This window comes from Gracilinanus agilis, chromosome 4 (assembly GCF_016433145.1).
Source record: "Gracilinanus agilis isolate LMUSP501 chromosome 4, AgileGrace, whole genome shotgun sequence".
Lineage (NCBI taxonomy): Eukaryota > Metazoa > Chordata > Mammalia > Didelphimorphia > Didelphidae > Gracilinanus > Gracilinanus agilis.
The window spans coordinates 381659878-381674127 of NC_058133.1; positions in this window are offsets into that span (position 1 = coordinate 381659878).

Consider the following 14250-nt stretch of genomic DNA (forward strand, 5'->3'; position numbering starts at 1 on the left):
TTTCCTTTCCTTTCTTCCTTCCTTCCTTCCTTCCTTCCTTCCTTCCTTCCTTCCTTCCTTCCTTCCTTCCTTCCTTCCTTTTCTTCCTTCAATGTTTACTTATGATTGTTTTATAATTGTTCTTTTAATTTATCTGGCTGTAGTAATTTTTTTTATATTTTTTCTTTTGTTCTGCTTACTTCACTTTGTATCAGCTCGTATAAAATTCACCTGTGTCTCTGTATTCATCATATTTATCATTTCTTATAGTGTAGTAATTTTCTGCTGTGTTCACGTACCGCAATTTGTACAGCCATTCCTCAGTCAATGGAAATAGACAGTTTCTAATTCTTTGTAATTATAAGAAGTGCTAAAATGGAATCAAGATGTCAAATGGGGAAATATTTTAGCATGAATTTTTTTTAGTACAAGTAGAGACTTTCTTCTTAATGATCTCCTTGAGGATATTATAAGCCTCATAGTGGAATCCTACATCAAAGGGTATACTATAGATGTTTTAATTATTTAATGTACATAATTACAAATTTTGTTTCAAATTTTAGAAACAAAATGATTATACTAATTTGCCATACCTTCAATAATGCACAACTGTGAATATCTTTCCATAACCTCTATCACCTTGAATATTCCATTTTTTCAATTATTACTAATTTTTAGGATGTAAAGTAAAACCTCAGGGTTGTTTTGATTTTTATTTCTCTTATTAATGGTTTGGAGCAGTCTTTCATATAGTTGTTATTAGTTTTTAATTCTTCCTTTGAAAATGTTGAGAACTTATTTATTATATACTATAAAAAACATGATGCTTGGAGACCCTTCTGGGTAAAGATCTGGCTTTTTTTGTGGTAGAGAAATCAAAGGGCCAGAGATCTGCTAGTTTCCTCCCAGTTCAAAATCTGAGACCCTGATCACTGACTTTTACAGGTTTTTTTTAAAGGCAAAAAGGAACTTATAGAGTGGAGGTAAAAACTTCCAGGGTTTACTCTTGATGTAAGTAATGGTGACTTATTTCTGGAGCTCCCCTGGAGAGCTCCTTCTAGAGCTCCATGGCCTCTGGTTGACCCTCTACTTGCCATATGAGCTACCTGCTCCAAGGCACATTGTTGAATATATTGACACACTTATGATTAACATAGTAACTTATGATTAATATGATGACACACACTTAAAGTTATTATAACAATCCAGACACTTGAAATTATTACTTGGGTATTATCCTGGGACTACATTCTTATTCTAGTTACATAAACAGACTTGTACCTGGGACTGAATTCTTACTACAAATCACGTAGTTACATGTTATCAAACTAAAGAGATTCTTAAACTAATACAAAAGAGGGGCAGCTTAATTGTTTCCTTCTTTTAATACATACATATGTGAACATGCACACCTTGTGTGTAAGTATACATATATGTGTATGTATGTGAATTATTTGTATATTTTGGATACAAAATCTTTTTTTAAAGAAAATCTGATACAAACATTTTTTTCTCATTTGACAATTTCCCTTCTTGTTCTAAGTGTTTTATTTTTGTTTGTTCAAACAATTTCGAATATCACGTAATCAAAGTTACACATTTCATCTTTTGTAATTTCCATTATTTGTTGTTTTGTAAAGAATAAATCTCCTATTTATAGTGTAAAGGTATATGATCTGCTTCTCTTCTAATTTTTTATGGTATGATGTTTAATAATAAAGGTCACATGCATTTAGAATATATTGTGGAATAAAGTAAAAGGTGATGTTCTAAATCTTTTTACCAGACTTTCTTTTAGTTTCCAAACAATTTTTTTTCAAATAGGGAGTTCTTTCCTAAACAGTTATAGTTTTTGTTTATTATTACTGCTCCCACGGTTCTTCCTCTGAATATGGATAGCGTTTTTTCTCATAAGTCCCTCAGAATTTTCCTGGATCATTGTATTGTTGCTAGTAGAGAGAAGTCCATTACATTCGATTGTACCACAGTGTACAATGTTCTCCTGCTTCTGATCCTTTCACTCTGCATGAATTCCTGAACATCATTCCAGTTCACATGAAATTCCTCCAGTTCATTATTCCTTTGAGCACAATAGTGTTCCATCACCAGCATATACCACCATTTGTTCAGCCATTCCCCAGTTGAAGGGCATACCCTCTTTTTCCAGTTTTTTGCCACCACAGACTTATATATTTTTAATGCATATTTCTTGGAAATCTCTTGACCCATTATATTTCTCCAAAGTATTTAAAATCTTTCTTTGTTTATATTTCTAGCCTTAGTTCTTGATTTAGGACTTTGTGCCAAGTTGAACTCTGTCCTCTCTTCTACCCTTGAATTATGCAGTGAGTCCCTGTTCGTTCCTGACCTTGACTTTCTGGATTCCTGCCACTGGCTTCTGTCTCCTTATGGTGTGTCTGAGCTCAGAGGATTGGATGGATTCAATTTATTTGGTCATGACTCTGTGATTATTCCCCTAGTTCCCCTCAGGCATCCTTGTTTCAGGTGTTTCTGTGGTATTCTGGATTCCCTGGGGCAAACCTGTCTTAAGTGTAGTTTTAAGTTTCCATCTACCCAGGGTACACTCAGTGTATTACTACAAGCTTCCCTTCAAACTGGGTTGTAATTAGATAAATCGGTTGTACATATTTTTATCTTCCTTAGAATATCCCCAGTTGAGGGGGCAGCTGGGTAGCTCAGTGGATTGAGAGCCAGGCCTAGAGACGGGAGGTCCTAGGTTCAAATCTGGCCTCAGACACTTCCCAGCTGTGTGACCCTGGGCAAGTCACTTGACCCCCATTGCCTACCCTTACCACTCTTCTGCCTTGGAGCCAATACACAGTACTGACTCCAAGACGGAAGGTAAGGGTTTTAAAAAAAAAAAAAAAAAAAAAAAAAGAATATCCCCAGTTGAGTTGTTGCTTCACTTTTCTCTCAGCCTGGAGATTGCCAAGTACTCTGAGTTTTTGGCCTGTTCACCTGAGCTTATAGTGGCCTTTTGGGGGGCCTTTGGTGGCTGTCTTTTTGTATAGTTCTGGATGGAATGAAAGAGTTTATTGATATTTTCCTTTGCATTTCCATTAAGATTAGTGGCGGAACAAGGATACCTTCTGTTACAGTTAATATTTTCTATTTCCTGGTATTGGAAATGTTAACTTTAACTATATGACAAGGAAAAGAAAGTAAGGGAATATACATTGGCAAGAATAAAGCAATATCATTCCCATTTGTGGATATTATGATTATTTAATTACAAAATCCCAGAAAATTAACAAAAAATCAAAATAATAGATTCAGAAAAATGGTGGAATATAAAATAATACCAAAATTAATAGTATTTCAGAATATAAATAACAAAAACCTTAAACAATACTTAACAAAAAAATCTAACATTTTAAACAACAAAACGTGGGAATTATCTTTCTAAGATACAGTTTTTGTATGAAAATGACTATAAAATAATGTCTCTCTGTAGAAGTATACCTGACATTATTCTAGGTGCTGGAAATACAAAGAGGAAAATTAAAAAATCTCTACTCCCAAAGAGTAAGGTAGATACTTATTGGGGTAGATAAGATGCATATATTAATATATACAAAATGAGTCAAGGAAATTTTTGTGGAGAGGGCTAGAAGTGGGGAGGACCAGGAAAGGGCCCATGTAGAAGGTTCCCTTTGATCTGAGGCTTGAATGAGATTTAGGATTCTCAGAGCAAGAGATGAGGGAATCCATTCCAGTCATGAAAGAAATCCACTGCAACAGCATAGAGTTAGAAAATGATAGGGTAAGAAGAAATATAAGAAGCCAGGTTTTTTTTTTCCATAGGGACTGTGAATTTGACTATGTGTAATAAGGCTGAAAAGGAATATTATGGTATATTATGGCCAGATTATGAAGGTTGTTAAGAACCAGAAAGAAAATTTATATTTGATCCTAAAGAGATTAGAGAACCATTGGAGTTTATTGAGAAAGGGAGTGACATGGTCACACCTATAACTTTAAGAAAATTGTTCTTGGAGCTCCATGGAATTAAGAGTGGAGAAAGATTTGAATCAGGAAAGTCACTCAATAGTGATTAGCTTGGACCATGTATATCATCATAGTATCTTTATAGAGATGAATTCCAGATCAGCCCTAGTCCCTCTCTTGAGCTATAATCCCTTAATATCAATTTTTAATTGGGCATTTTGAACTGTATATGCCATAGACATCTCAAATTCAATATGTTCAAAATTGAACTCATTATCTTTTCCCCAAAATCATGACTCTTTTTAAAATTTAACTTCCCTATTACTATCTAGGGCACCACCATCTTTCTGGACACCCTGGCTAAAAACTTGTTATCATCCTCAACTCCTCACTCTTTCTCACTCCACATAACCAATCCATTGTCAAATTTTGTCATCTCCATGACTCCTACATCTCTAGCATATATCTCCTTCTCTGTATATAGGGAATCATCACTATAGTTGTCTAAATCACCTCTTGTTTATATTTCTGCTATTCCCTCCCATTTCTACCTCAAATGTTTCTTCTCCTACAATTACTTATAATTGTATATTATATATATGCACACATATATACACATACATATGCATACATAGAAATTAAAATATTTTGGAGTTTCCATGTAATATTCTTCAAAGTTGCAAAAATGGTAAGAGATGGAAAATATTCAATGTCAGAGGGAAAATGGTGGTGGAGGACAGGCATGCTAATTCATTGCTGACATAGGTGTGAATTATTCCAACCATTCTGTAAAGCAATTTGGAATTATGTTAGAAATGTTACTAAGTTTATGTCCTTTGACTCACTACTCAGCTTACACCCCAAGGAGGTGTTATTAACAGCAAAAAAAGTCTGAGACGTGCAAAAATATTCATAGTGTCACTATTTATAATAGCAAAAATATGGAAACTGTGTGCCCAACAATTTGGGAATGACTGAATAAATTGCTTTATGCTAATGTAATGGAACATTATTGCTCTATAAGAAAAAGTCAAAAATAAAGAATCTCGGGAAACATGGGAATGCTTGTATGCAGATGTAGCACAGAGAAAGCAGAGCCAAACCAAAAAAAATAAAATAAAACAAAACAGTACAACAATGTAAATGAAGGCATTGGGCACCAAAATAATTAAGGTCAAGTACAACAATGCTGATATTTAATTATTAAAGTGAAAGCATAGATCTCTCCTTTATAGCTAAGTACAAAAGCTAAAACCAACAAGTTTTTCTGCCACCATTACTCTTTTAGTTTGATTAAAATGTTTTCAGGTAATGAAATTTGTTGAGGGAGGGATTACTTGCAATGAATAGAAAGCTGGGCCTGGAATAAGGAAGACCTGAGTTCACATCATACCTCAGCCACTGGCTAGTTCAGTGATGCTGGGTACAAATTACTTATCCACTCTCTGTCTCAGTTTCTTGATCTGTAAAATGAGCACAATGATAGCACTTAAATTTTGTGGTCATTTGGGAATCTAAATGAGATAATAGTTGTAAAGTGATTTGTAAACCTTTAAGTGACATATATATATATATATACATATGTATATATACATACTAATTATTATTATTAATAATAGAAGAAGGAAGAGGAGGAGGAGGAGGAGTATGAGGAAAAGGAGGAGAAGGAGGAAGAGGAATGAATGAATAGATGTGAATGGTTCATTGCTGAAGGACGTGTCTACTTTGATCAGAGCAATGATTGATCCACTACTGAAGCAAGTACAGACTCAGATCCTGCCTCTCTTTCAACCCACTCAGTGTCCCTAAATGCAGTGTAAGTAATATGGGAATAAGAGACATTTTGAAGCTATATAAATAGGTATCGGGGTCTCATCACTTAATCAATGAATCAACCAATAAATATTGGTTAAGTAACCACTATGTGCTAGGTTCTATGAATACCAAGAAAAGAAACAATTTCTGCTCTTGAGGAATGTAACAATATAATTTCTCATGAGAATTCATAGATAATTCAGTGCCCAGGTGCTAGAAGTATTATATCTTTTGCTAAAAGGTTGCTGAATTGAGTTGAATTGAGTTCAGGTACCTAAGGAAGGAGAGGGAAAATAAGTTTCTCTGAGGCCAGATAGCTACTCCGGTATGACCAATTATTTTTTTCCCCTGGAGATTAGGTGATTTATTTAAAATAAAACAGAATAGGGACTTCTGAACCCTGCATATCTGTGCTCAATGTATTTGAATGTTGAGTTTTCAGGCTCAAGTAATTTTTATGTGCAAAAAGAACATTTCTTCAACATAATAAACTTCTCAAAAGCAGAGGCTATGTCTCTTTTTCTTCTCTTTTAAGAGGGATAGATGGTATAGTGGAAATAGTGAAAAAACTGTATCCAGAGGGGTTGGAAACCTTCTGCTTGTATAAAGTCTGTGTGACTTTGAACAAGTAACTTAAATGACACACTTTTCCTAATCTATAAAATAAGGGGGTTAAACTACATGGCCTCAGGTTCCGTCTAGCTCTAAATCTTGAATTTTTTCAAGTACAGCCCAATTAGTCAATATATGTTGTTTACCAAATGGCATCAGATAGAGCATGTTTTTTTCACAGTGCCTTCTTAGGTATTTTCTTTCTATGCTTTTCAATAGTTTTTAAGAGAAACCAGTGTTTCTGGTGATTAAAATGTTAATCAAATTGAAATAAATTGAAACTATAAAAAGTATTGAGGAACTAGAAGAGAGTTATTTGGAATAAATTGATCATTAATAAAAGTAGTAAGTTGTCTTCCATTATAAAAAAAATAATAGGAGGAATAGGCTTTGAAGAAAAAAGGCTAAGCTTAGTTTCCTCATCTTTAGAATGAAGGGATAAGACTAGATGACCTCTGCTATTTCTTCCAGCTCTAAATCCATTATCCCATGAAAAGAAATTCCTATATCCCCCAACCAACATAAATTGAAAACGAGGGGAAAAATCCTATTTAATCACTTAAAAAACACATGGCAGATAGGCTCCATTGAAACCCACATGTTTGTTTCTTTTAACTAGTGAAATTATTTTTCACTTTCCACTAATGAAAGCCATGAATGAAAACCTGCTGTTTTTGTTATGTCTGACTATGCTGTATAGTGGGTGGGAAGACCTGAAGGCTTGGGCTACTACTACACAATAGATTGGGTTGTGGGTTGTTGGTGCCAAAAGGTCCTACTTGAGCTTATGATAAAGAATAGGCACTATCTTTCAAATACAATGCTGATAGGAATAATCTCACTTTAGGCTCCATGAGAAAATCAACTATTCTTCATTAGTCAAGTGACAGGTCTCCTTTCCTCCCAATCCTCCCTTTACACACTCCCCTCCAACCAAGACAAAGTTTGTAGCAGCCTATACACTTCAGAAAAATCACAAACCTTCCAAAGACATAAACTCCAGGCATCATTACCATTACAATGTTTGTCATATTGCATTGCTTACCAGAACTAAATTCGCTCTCACACATGCACATGTGGTGAGTCAGTGGCATAACATATATCTATTAGTCAGGTGCTAAGCCCACTGGGCAAGGACCAAACCTCCTCTCTCTTCAACATGGTGTCTAATATACTGCTAGTTCTTGGTAAATGAAGAACAGTAAAATAAAATGCAATGGAGATTGTATATTACTTATTTTTTTATGACTATACAACAGGAATAGTCCCAGTGACAACAGAACTGCTGATTACTCCAGAAGTTGACTCATAGTTTAATGGTAGATGTTTTCTACCACACTACCCTTAGGCTGTCTTTCAACTAAAGTGATAGAGCAATTCAGTTAAGCAGCTAGTGTGAGTACTTCTTCAGTCTCCCTTAATTGAACCATCCTTTATCTAATTTGATGGAATTTGTGGGCTACTTGGGTGCTGGGTAGGCAAAAACAAATTAGTAACCTAGTGCCCAAAAGAATATTTAATATTTCCCCTCCACTCATTCCTCACCCGCCTCTGAACTTACTGTTCCTCTTGCCTTGGGCTTCAAAAGAGAGTCCAGGGGATTCAGAAAGCCTTGAATAGTGGAGAGGAAAATTGTTTTTCAAACTCTCACCAGAATATTTAGCTTAAGTTCATGTTTGGTGGAAGAGGGAAAACAACTTTTTCCTATTCACATGCTTACAGATATAGTATAATGATGCCTACAAAATGATTTTGTTTTATTTAAGAGAGATTCCTTTATGCTTCCCAGAGAGACATTCCTATGTTCTTTCCAAGTGTATAATAACACCAAAGATTAAAGAAAAAGGAAAAGTATTTATAACACCTTTTTTGTGGCAATATAAAACTAAAAACCAAGAGAATGCATGTCAATTGGGGAATGGATGAAAAAATCAGTAGTTAATAAACATTTATGAATCACCTACTATGTGTCAGACATTGTGATAAGTGCTAGTTACAAAAAAAGACAAAAGATAGTATAATAATATAATGGAATGCAGCTGTAACAACAGAAATGAGGAAAGACTTAAGAAAATTTATAGGAACTAAAGCAGAGTCAAATAACCAGAACCAGGAGACAATTTATACAATAACAACATTGTAAAGGCCAACAACTTTGAAAAGATTGAATAACTCTTATCAATTCAGTGGCCAATCATAATTTCAGAGGACTACTGATGAACTATGCTATTTACTGAAAGGTGATGGATTAGAGAAGCAAAATGAGTAGAATGAGATATAACTTTTTGGATACAGATAATACCAGAATTTGCTTTCCTTGACTGTGCATATTTATTACAGAGCTTTTATTCTTTTATTCTCAATTTGATGGGTTGGAGAGAAAATAAATGATTGTAAATTTAAAATAATATAAAATAAAAATTTATCATAAAAACAAAGTATATAAACCTTCCTTTCCTGAAAATCATGAAGCGAGAAAAACCATCAAATAAAAAGTAAAATATACAATAAAAACAAAATATAAGTCTTATTTTCCTGAATTCACGAAGTCAGAAACTAATCATCAATTTACTCCTCTACTACCTAATTGTGAGCCTAGAGATGGAGGAGAGGGAGGCTGAGAAAGGCATTTAAATATAATTGATCAAAACATTTATGCAATATCTATAGCCACCTAATAAGTACTGAGTAGATGAGTAGATAGATACAAAGAAAGAAGTTATCATCATCCCAAAAAGTCTACATTCTATCAAGGGACATTTTAATATTCTCCAAAAAAAAATAAAGATCAATGCATTTTTTAAAGTATTTCCTCCTGAGGAGTTTAAAAGTCTTATTGGACAGAGAGTATTTTACATGAATTGCATAAACAGGACTCACTGACATGATGGATTAGAAAAGCGGAGAGTGGACATTAGATAATTCCTCCCAGATTCTTCACTCTTTAAAGAAGGCATCCAGGCTATTAATTTTTTTATTCCCCACATAGCTGCTCTCCTAGACTTCATGATCTCCAGAAACTCATTGTCCTGCAAGATGAAATAAACCCTGTAACTCATACCTCCCATCATTTCCTGATAACTGAATGGCTTAATCATGTTCCTTCCCCCTCCCATTCCTTTCATTATGTTTTCCATCTTTATTGTCTTCCTCTATCAGATTGTGAGCTCTTTGAGGGCAGGGACTGTCTTATGCTGATCTTATCCTCTGTGTTTTGCACAGTGCCTGGCACATTTTGGGTACTTATTAAATGTTTGTTGACTCTGTCTCTGACAGAGGCAGAGGTGTGTAGGACATTTTCTTGCCTAGCATGAATCAGTTATTTGACATGGACTGGGCATCATGAAATGCTGTAGTTCCACATTCAGCTTGGACAGTGTGTAGGATTTGAAGATATCTGCCTTTGAGATGCTTCTGATTGCCTCAGCCTCCACATGTGGCAGATAAATAATTTCTTGAAGGCTTTGTCCTTAAGCTTGCCAATGCAACTGCAGCCAATAGGGTTGATGCAATGGCTGGGTTGCATGTGGCTATGACCCCTGTTGACCCACCCTTTGTCCTGTCTTGATCAGTTTGTGAGAAACCAACTGATTGTTTACTTTCCTACTGAGTTCAAATTCTCCTTTCACACTTGGGAACTGACTATTACATAAACATAGAGAACACTTTCCATGGTTAGCTTTTAATTTCTTCCTTTCCCTTTGGCCAAGGTAGGGGTATGTCTTCCACCCTCAAAGGCTTTGCTTTTGGCCCCATACATAGGTAAACTATTTATCTACTTCTTCCCAAATTCTGTGTTCATTTCATGTGTACCCTGGAGAACCAATGTGAGAACAATAGAACCAGGAGAAAAACTTGTACACAAATAACCAAATAACAAAGGCAAGTTGAAAGAATGTCCCAGATAGTATGTAGTGTATGCACTCTTAGGCCCTTCTATCAAGAGAACTTCTACTATCATCTCAAATAAAATACTTTCTTAATAAGTAATAATTAATTTTTAGTACATGCTTAGAACTCTGCTAAGGGTTGGGATTATAAAGAAAAGCAAAAACAGGAAGTGAAGAAGTAGGTATAAGAATTGATTACAGCAAGCATAAAGACTGAGAGAAGAAATGGATAGTGGATGACAAATAGCAAATAGACCAGTGAGTACAACATGAAGTTGCAAAAAATTGAAGTGCAAAAAACCTGAGTCAAGTGAAACATAAGAAGATAAATATGAATAAGCCATCCTAAAATACAAGGATGAACTGCTTACATTCTAATATGAATACACATATCCCTTCTTAAGCCTATAATCCTTAAGGGTCATAGAGAGAGTTTAATTTAGTCAAGGCCTAGGAGTAGTTCTATTATGTCTTGATGATCTTAAAAGAAGAAAGACAAAGTAGGGAAAGAGGAACTGTGGGGGTGAATGGAGAGAAAATTCATGGAAAATTATTTCACATCATTGAGGTGTGTAAGTAGAAGTCTGTACAAAGAAGGAAGAAGGGGCAGAAGAAGAAGCTGACATATAAACCTTACCCATGTTTGAACTAGTTGTAGGAGAGAAGAATACACACACACACACACACACACACACACACACACACACACACACACACACACAGAGTCGGTACAGAAATATGTTTTACTCCACAGGAAAATAGGAGGAAAAGGGTGGAAAAGGAAAAGGAAAATTAGTAGATTAAGGACCTGATGACAGGAAAATGGATTTTTGCTGATTAAAATATAACATTTAGTCCAAATATGATCAATTCAATTTTCATTGCCTAGAGCAGTGATGGGCAAACTTTATAAAGAGGGGGCCAAAGGAAAGGAAATACTCAACTGTCAGTCTGTTTCTAAGGCAAACTCTTTCGAAGTTTCATTGTATTGTATCCTACTTGTGTTTTTCAGATTAGGAATAATGTCACATGGCTGGATAGAACATTTCATGGGGCCACATCTGGCCCGCCATCTGTAGTTTGCCCATCACTGGCCTATAGGGATAGGGACTAGGCCTGTGATTTAATTGTTATAATGAACTCATATATAAAAGGATTCATTCTAGCAATGGAGGATAGCACTTTCTCTAGGACTTTTTAAAAAAACAACCCTTAACTTCCATCTTAGAATCAATATTGTATTGGTTCTAAGGCAGAAGACTGGTAAGGGCTAGGCAATGGGGCTTAAGTGACTTGCTCAGGGTCACACAGCTGGGAAATGTCTGAGGCCAGATTTGAACCCAGGACCTCCCATTTCTAGGCCTGGCTCTCAATCCACTGAACTACCCAGCTGCCCCCTCTTTATGACTTTAAATCTTAGATAGTTCCTTATGCCATTGAGAGGTGAAGTGATTTGCCTGAAGTCACATAACCAGCATGTGCCAGAGATAGAATTTGAACCAAGGCCTTCCTGCCTTTAAGGTCAGCTATCTTTCTACTACACCAACCTGCTTTGATACCTATATCATTACTAAGCAGTGAGTCATTCAAACCACTGAAGACTTGATTTCTTCATAATTTGATGATCACATTTGCCTCATTTTAGAGCAGGAAAAAGGAGCAAGCAATTTATTAAATGCCTACTAATGGCTAGACACTGTGCTAAGAACTTTGCATGTGAAGCATTTTACATATGACTTTGAGAAACATTTCCACACTCTAACTCTATAGGAGTAATACTTCCTCTGAGTGAACCTGGATTCTCCTGTGGTGGTAATTCAGTGGTTGTAATGGTGGTGGATTCAAGTGGTGGTAATCAGTGACCTCAGGTTGGCAATTCTGAAAGCAAAAGATTTTAATTATGGATATATTCTATCCAATAATAATTTCCTTCCTTCTCTTCCTTCCCTTTTCCTCCTCTGCCCCTATATCACTACACCATGAAAATATACGCTATGATTTAACTGCAAGTAGTTTCCACACCAAGTTGATAAGTAGTTTCATTTCTCACCATCCCCATTTTACTTCAAGAGGCAGTGTTACATAGTGGGTTGAACTCTAGACTTAGAGAAAAGAAGAATTAGGTTCAAATCCCTCTTCAGATACTTTCTTGGGCAATCAATATAAACCTAATCTATATAAGGCTCAATTTCTTTTTCTGTAGAGTGAGCACAATGATAGCATCTACTTCACAGGGCCATTGTGAGGATCAAATGAGATGAAGTTTATAAGTTACTTTGGAAATCTTAAATTGTTACGCATGTTAGCCATCATCATAAACTTTTTAACAACAATCAAGAAAGTTGTTGATTGTCATACTTTTTTTTTCACTGTATAAACACCTGTTGACTTGAAAGTATACAAGCTTCCAACCACTTGGATTGTCAGAATGAATACTTCCCTTTGGGACTTCAATTTGGCATGTCATTCACCAAATTTCACTTTGGACTCCCAAATGCTTTGACCTTAGAGTGTATTTCTGGATCTTGTGATGCTGGACTGCATTTTAAAAGGACACACAATTGAACCAGTGAAATAAAACAGAGCAATGACTAAAATTGCCTCATCTTTCAAGCATTTGTCCTGGCTAAACACAATATGTGAGCTTTGGGAAATATTTTTCTTTAACCTCTATGTGTCTTTTGACAGCATCCAAATTGGACTTGACTACATTAGTGAAGATGTTAAAAAATGACTCATTTGAAGTACAGGCATTAACTTATTCAGACTCTTATGATAAAGTGACAATTTCCAACCAGTCACATTGGGAATGGGAAACAGGAGAGGGCTTTTTCTTTGGTCATCTCTCAAAAAGTTTCCAGATCCTGAGTCATAGGCAAATTGCTTTTCCCTTCTTATTCCTTCTTAAAATTTCCTCTCCCATTGCATTTGTGATATCATATAATCTGCCATTGGATTACATATGTTCTGTGTTGTGCTCTGATGAATAAGCACAAGTGTGTTAAGAACTGCGTGCAACTTTATTTTCTTTTGTTTTTGGAGATGAGATCTCCTTATTTTGGTCAAGCTGGCAGTACAGTGACCACTCAGGATCCAATCGCACTGATGTGTTACAGGGAAATTTTTATCTGTTCCACTTCTGACATGGGCCAATTCAATCTTCCTTAAGTAGCCTAGGGGCTCCTTGCTTCTGGAGGCACACCAGCACTTGATTAAGGGAGGGGAAGAAGTCAGGAAACAGGCATTTATTCAGAGTCTACAGGGTGCCAGGTACTTTGCTAAGTACTTTACAAATATTTCACAACCAAAATCACTGCAGCCATCCTGTGGGTTTGGTGCTATGATCTACATTTTACAAATGAATTTACAAGTTGAGGAAATTGGGGCAGGAAGAAGTCAAGTGACTTGTCTAGGATCACACAGCTAGTAAATGCCTGAGGTCAGATTTTTAAGTAAGGTCTTTGACTATAAAGACTCTAGAGCTCTATCCACAACACCATCTGCCTGCCTGGCTAGTATCTTGCCTTAGGCTAGTATAGCTCCATATTTCTGAGCTCAAGTAGATCCACCAGCCTCCTTAGTGACAAATAGGCACCTATCACTAAGCCTAGAAAAAAGTTTTTTTGTATTTTGCTTAGTATAGTTCTCGACAGAGTAGCATGTAGATAGCACCGTAAGCTGAGCTTAACCAATTGAATGAATGAAACAGCAAGGAGGCATAACTGTGTAATACATATGTTTATGTATATAATATATGTATATAATGGGAGAACTGGCCAAAGAGGTCCAGTTATTATAGTATGCTCTATATTTACTTGTTAGGGAAGAAGTGGGTTGGGAGCATAACATCCAAACCGGTATTCTAAGTATATGCAGATAAATATATGTATGTGTATAGTGTGTAGATATGAAAGTATCTATACACACTCACACACACATACACATGTGTATGCACACAAGAAATATACATACAAATTCACACGTG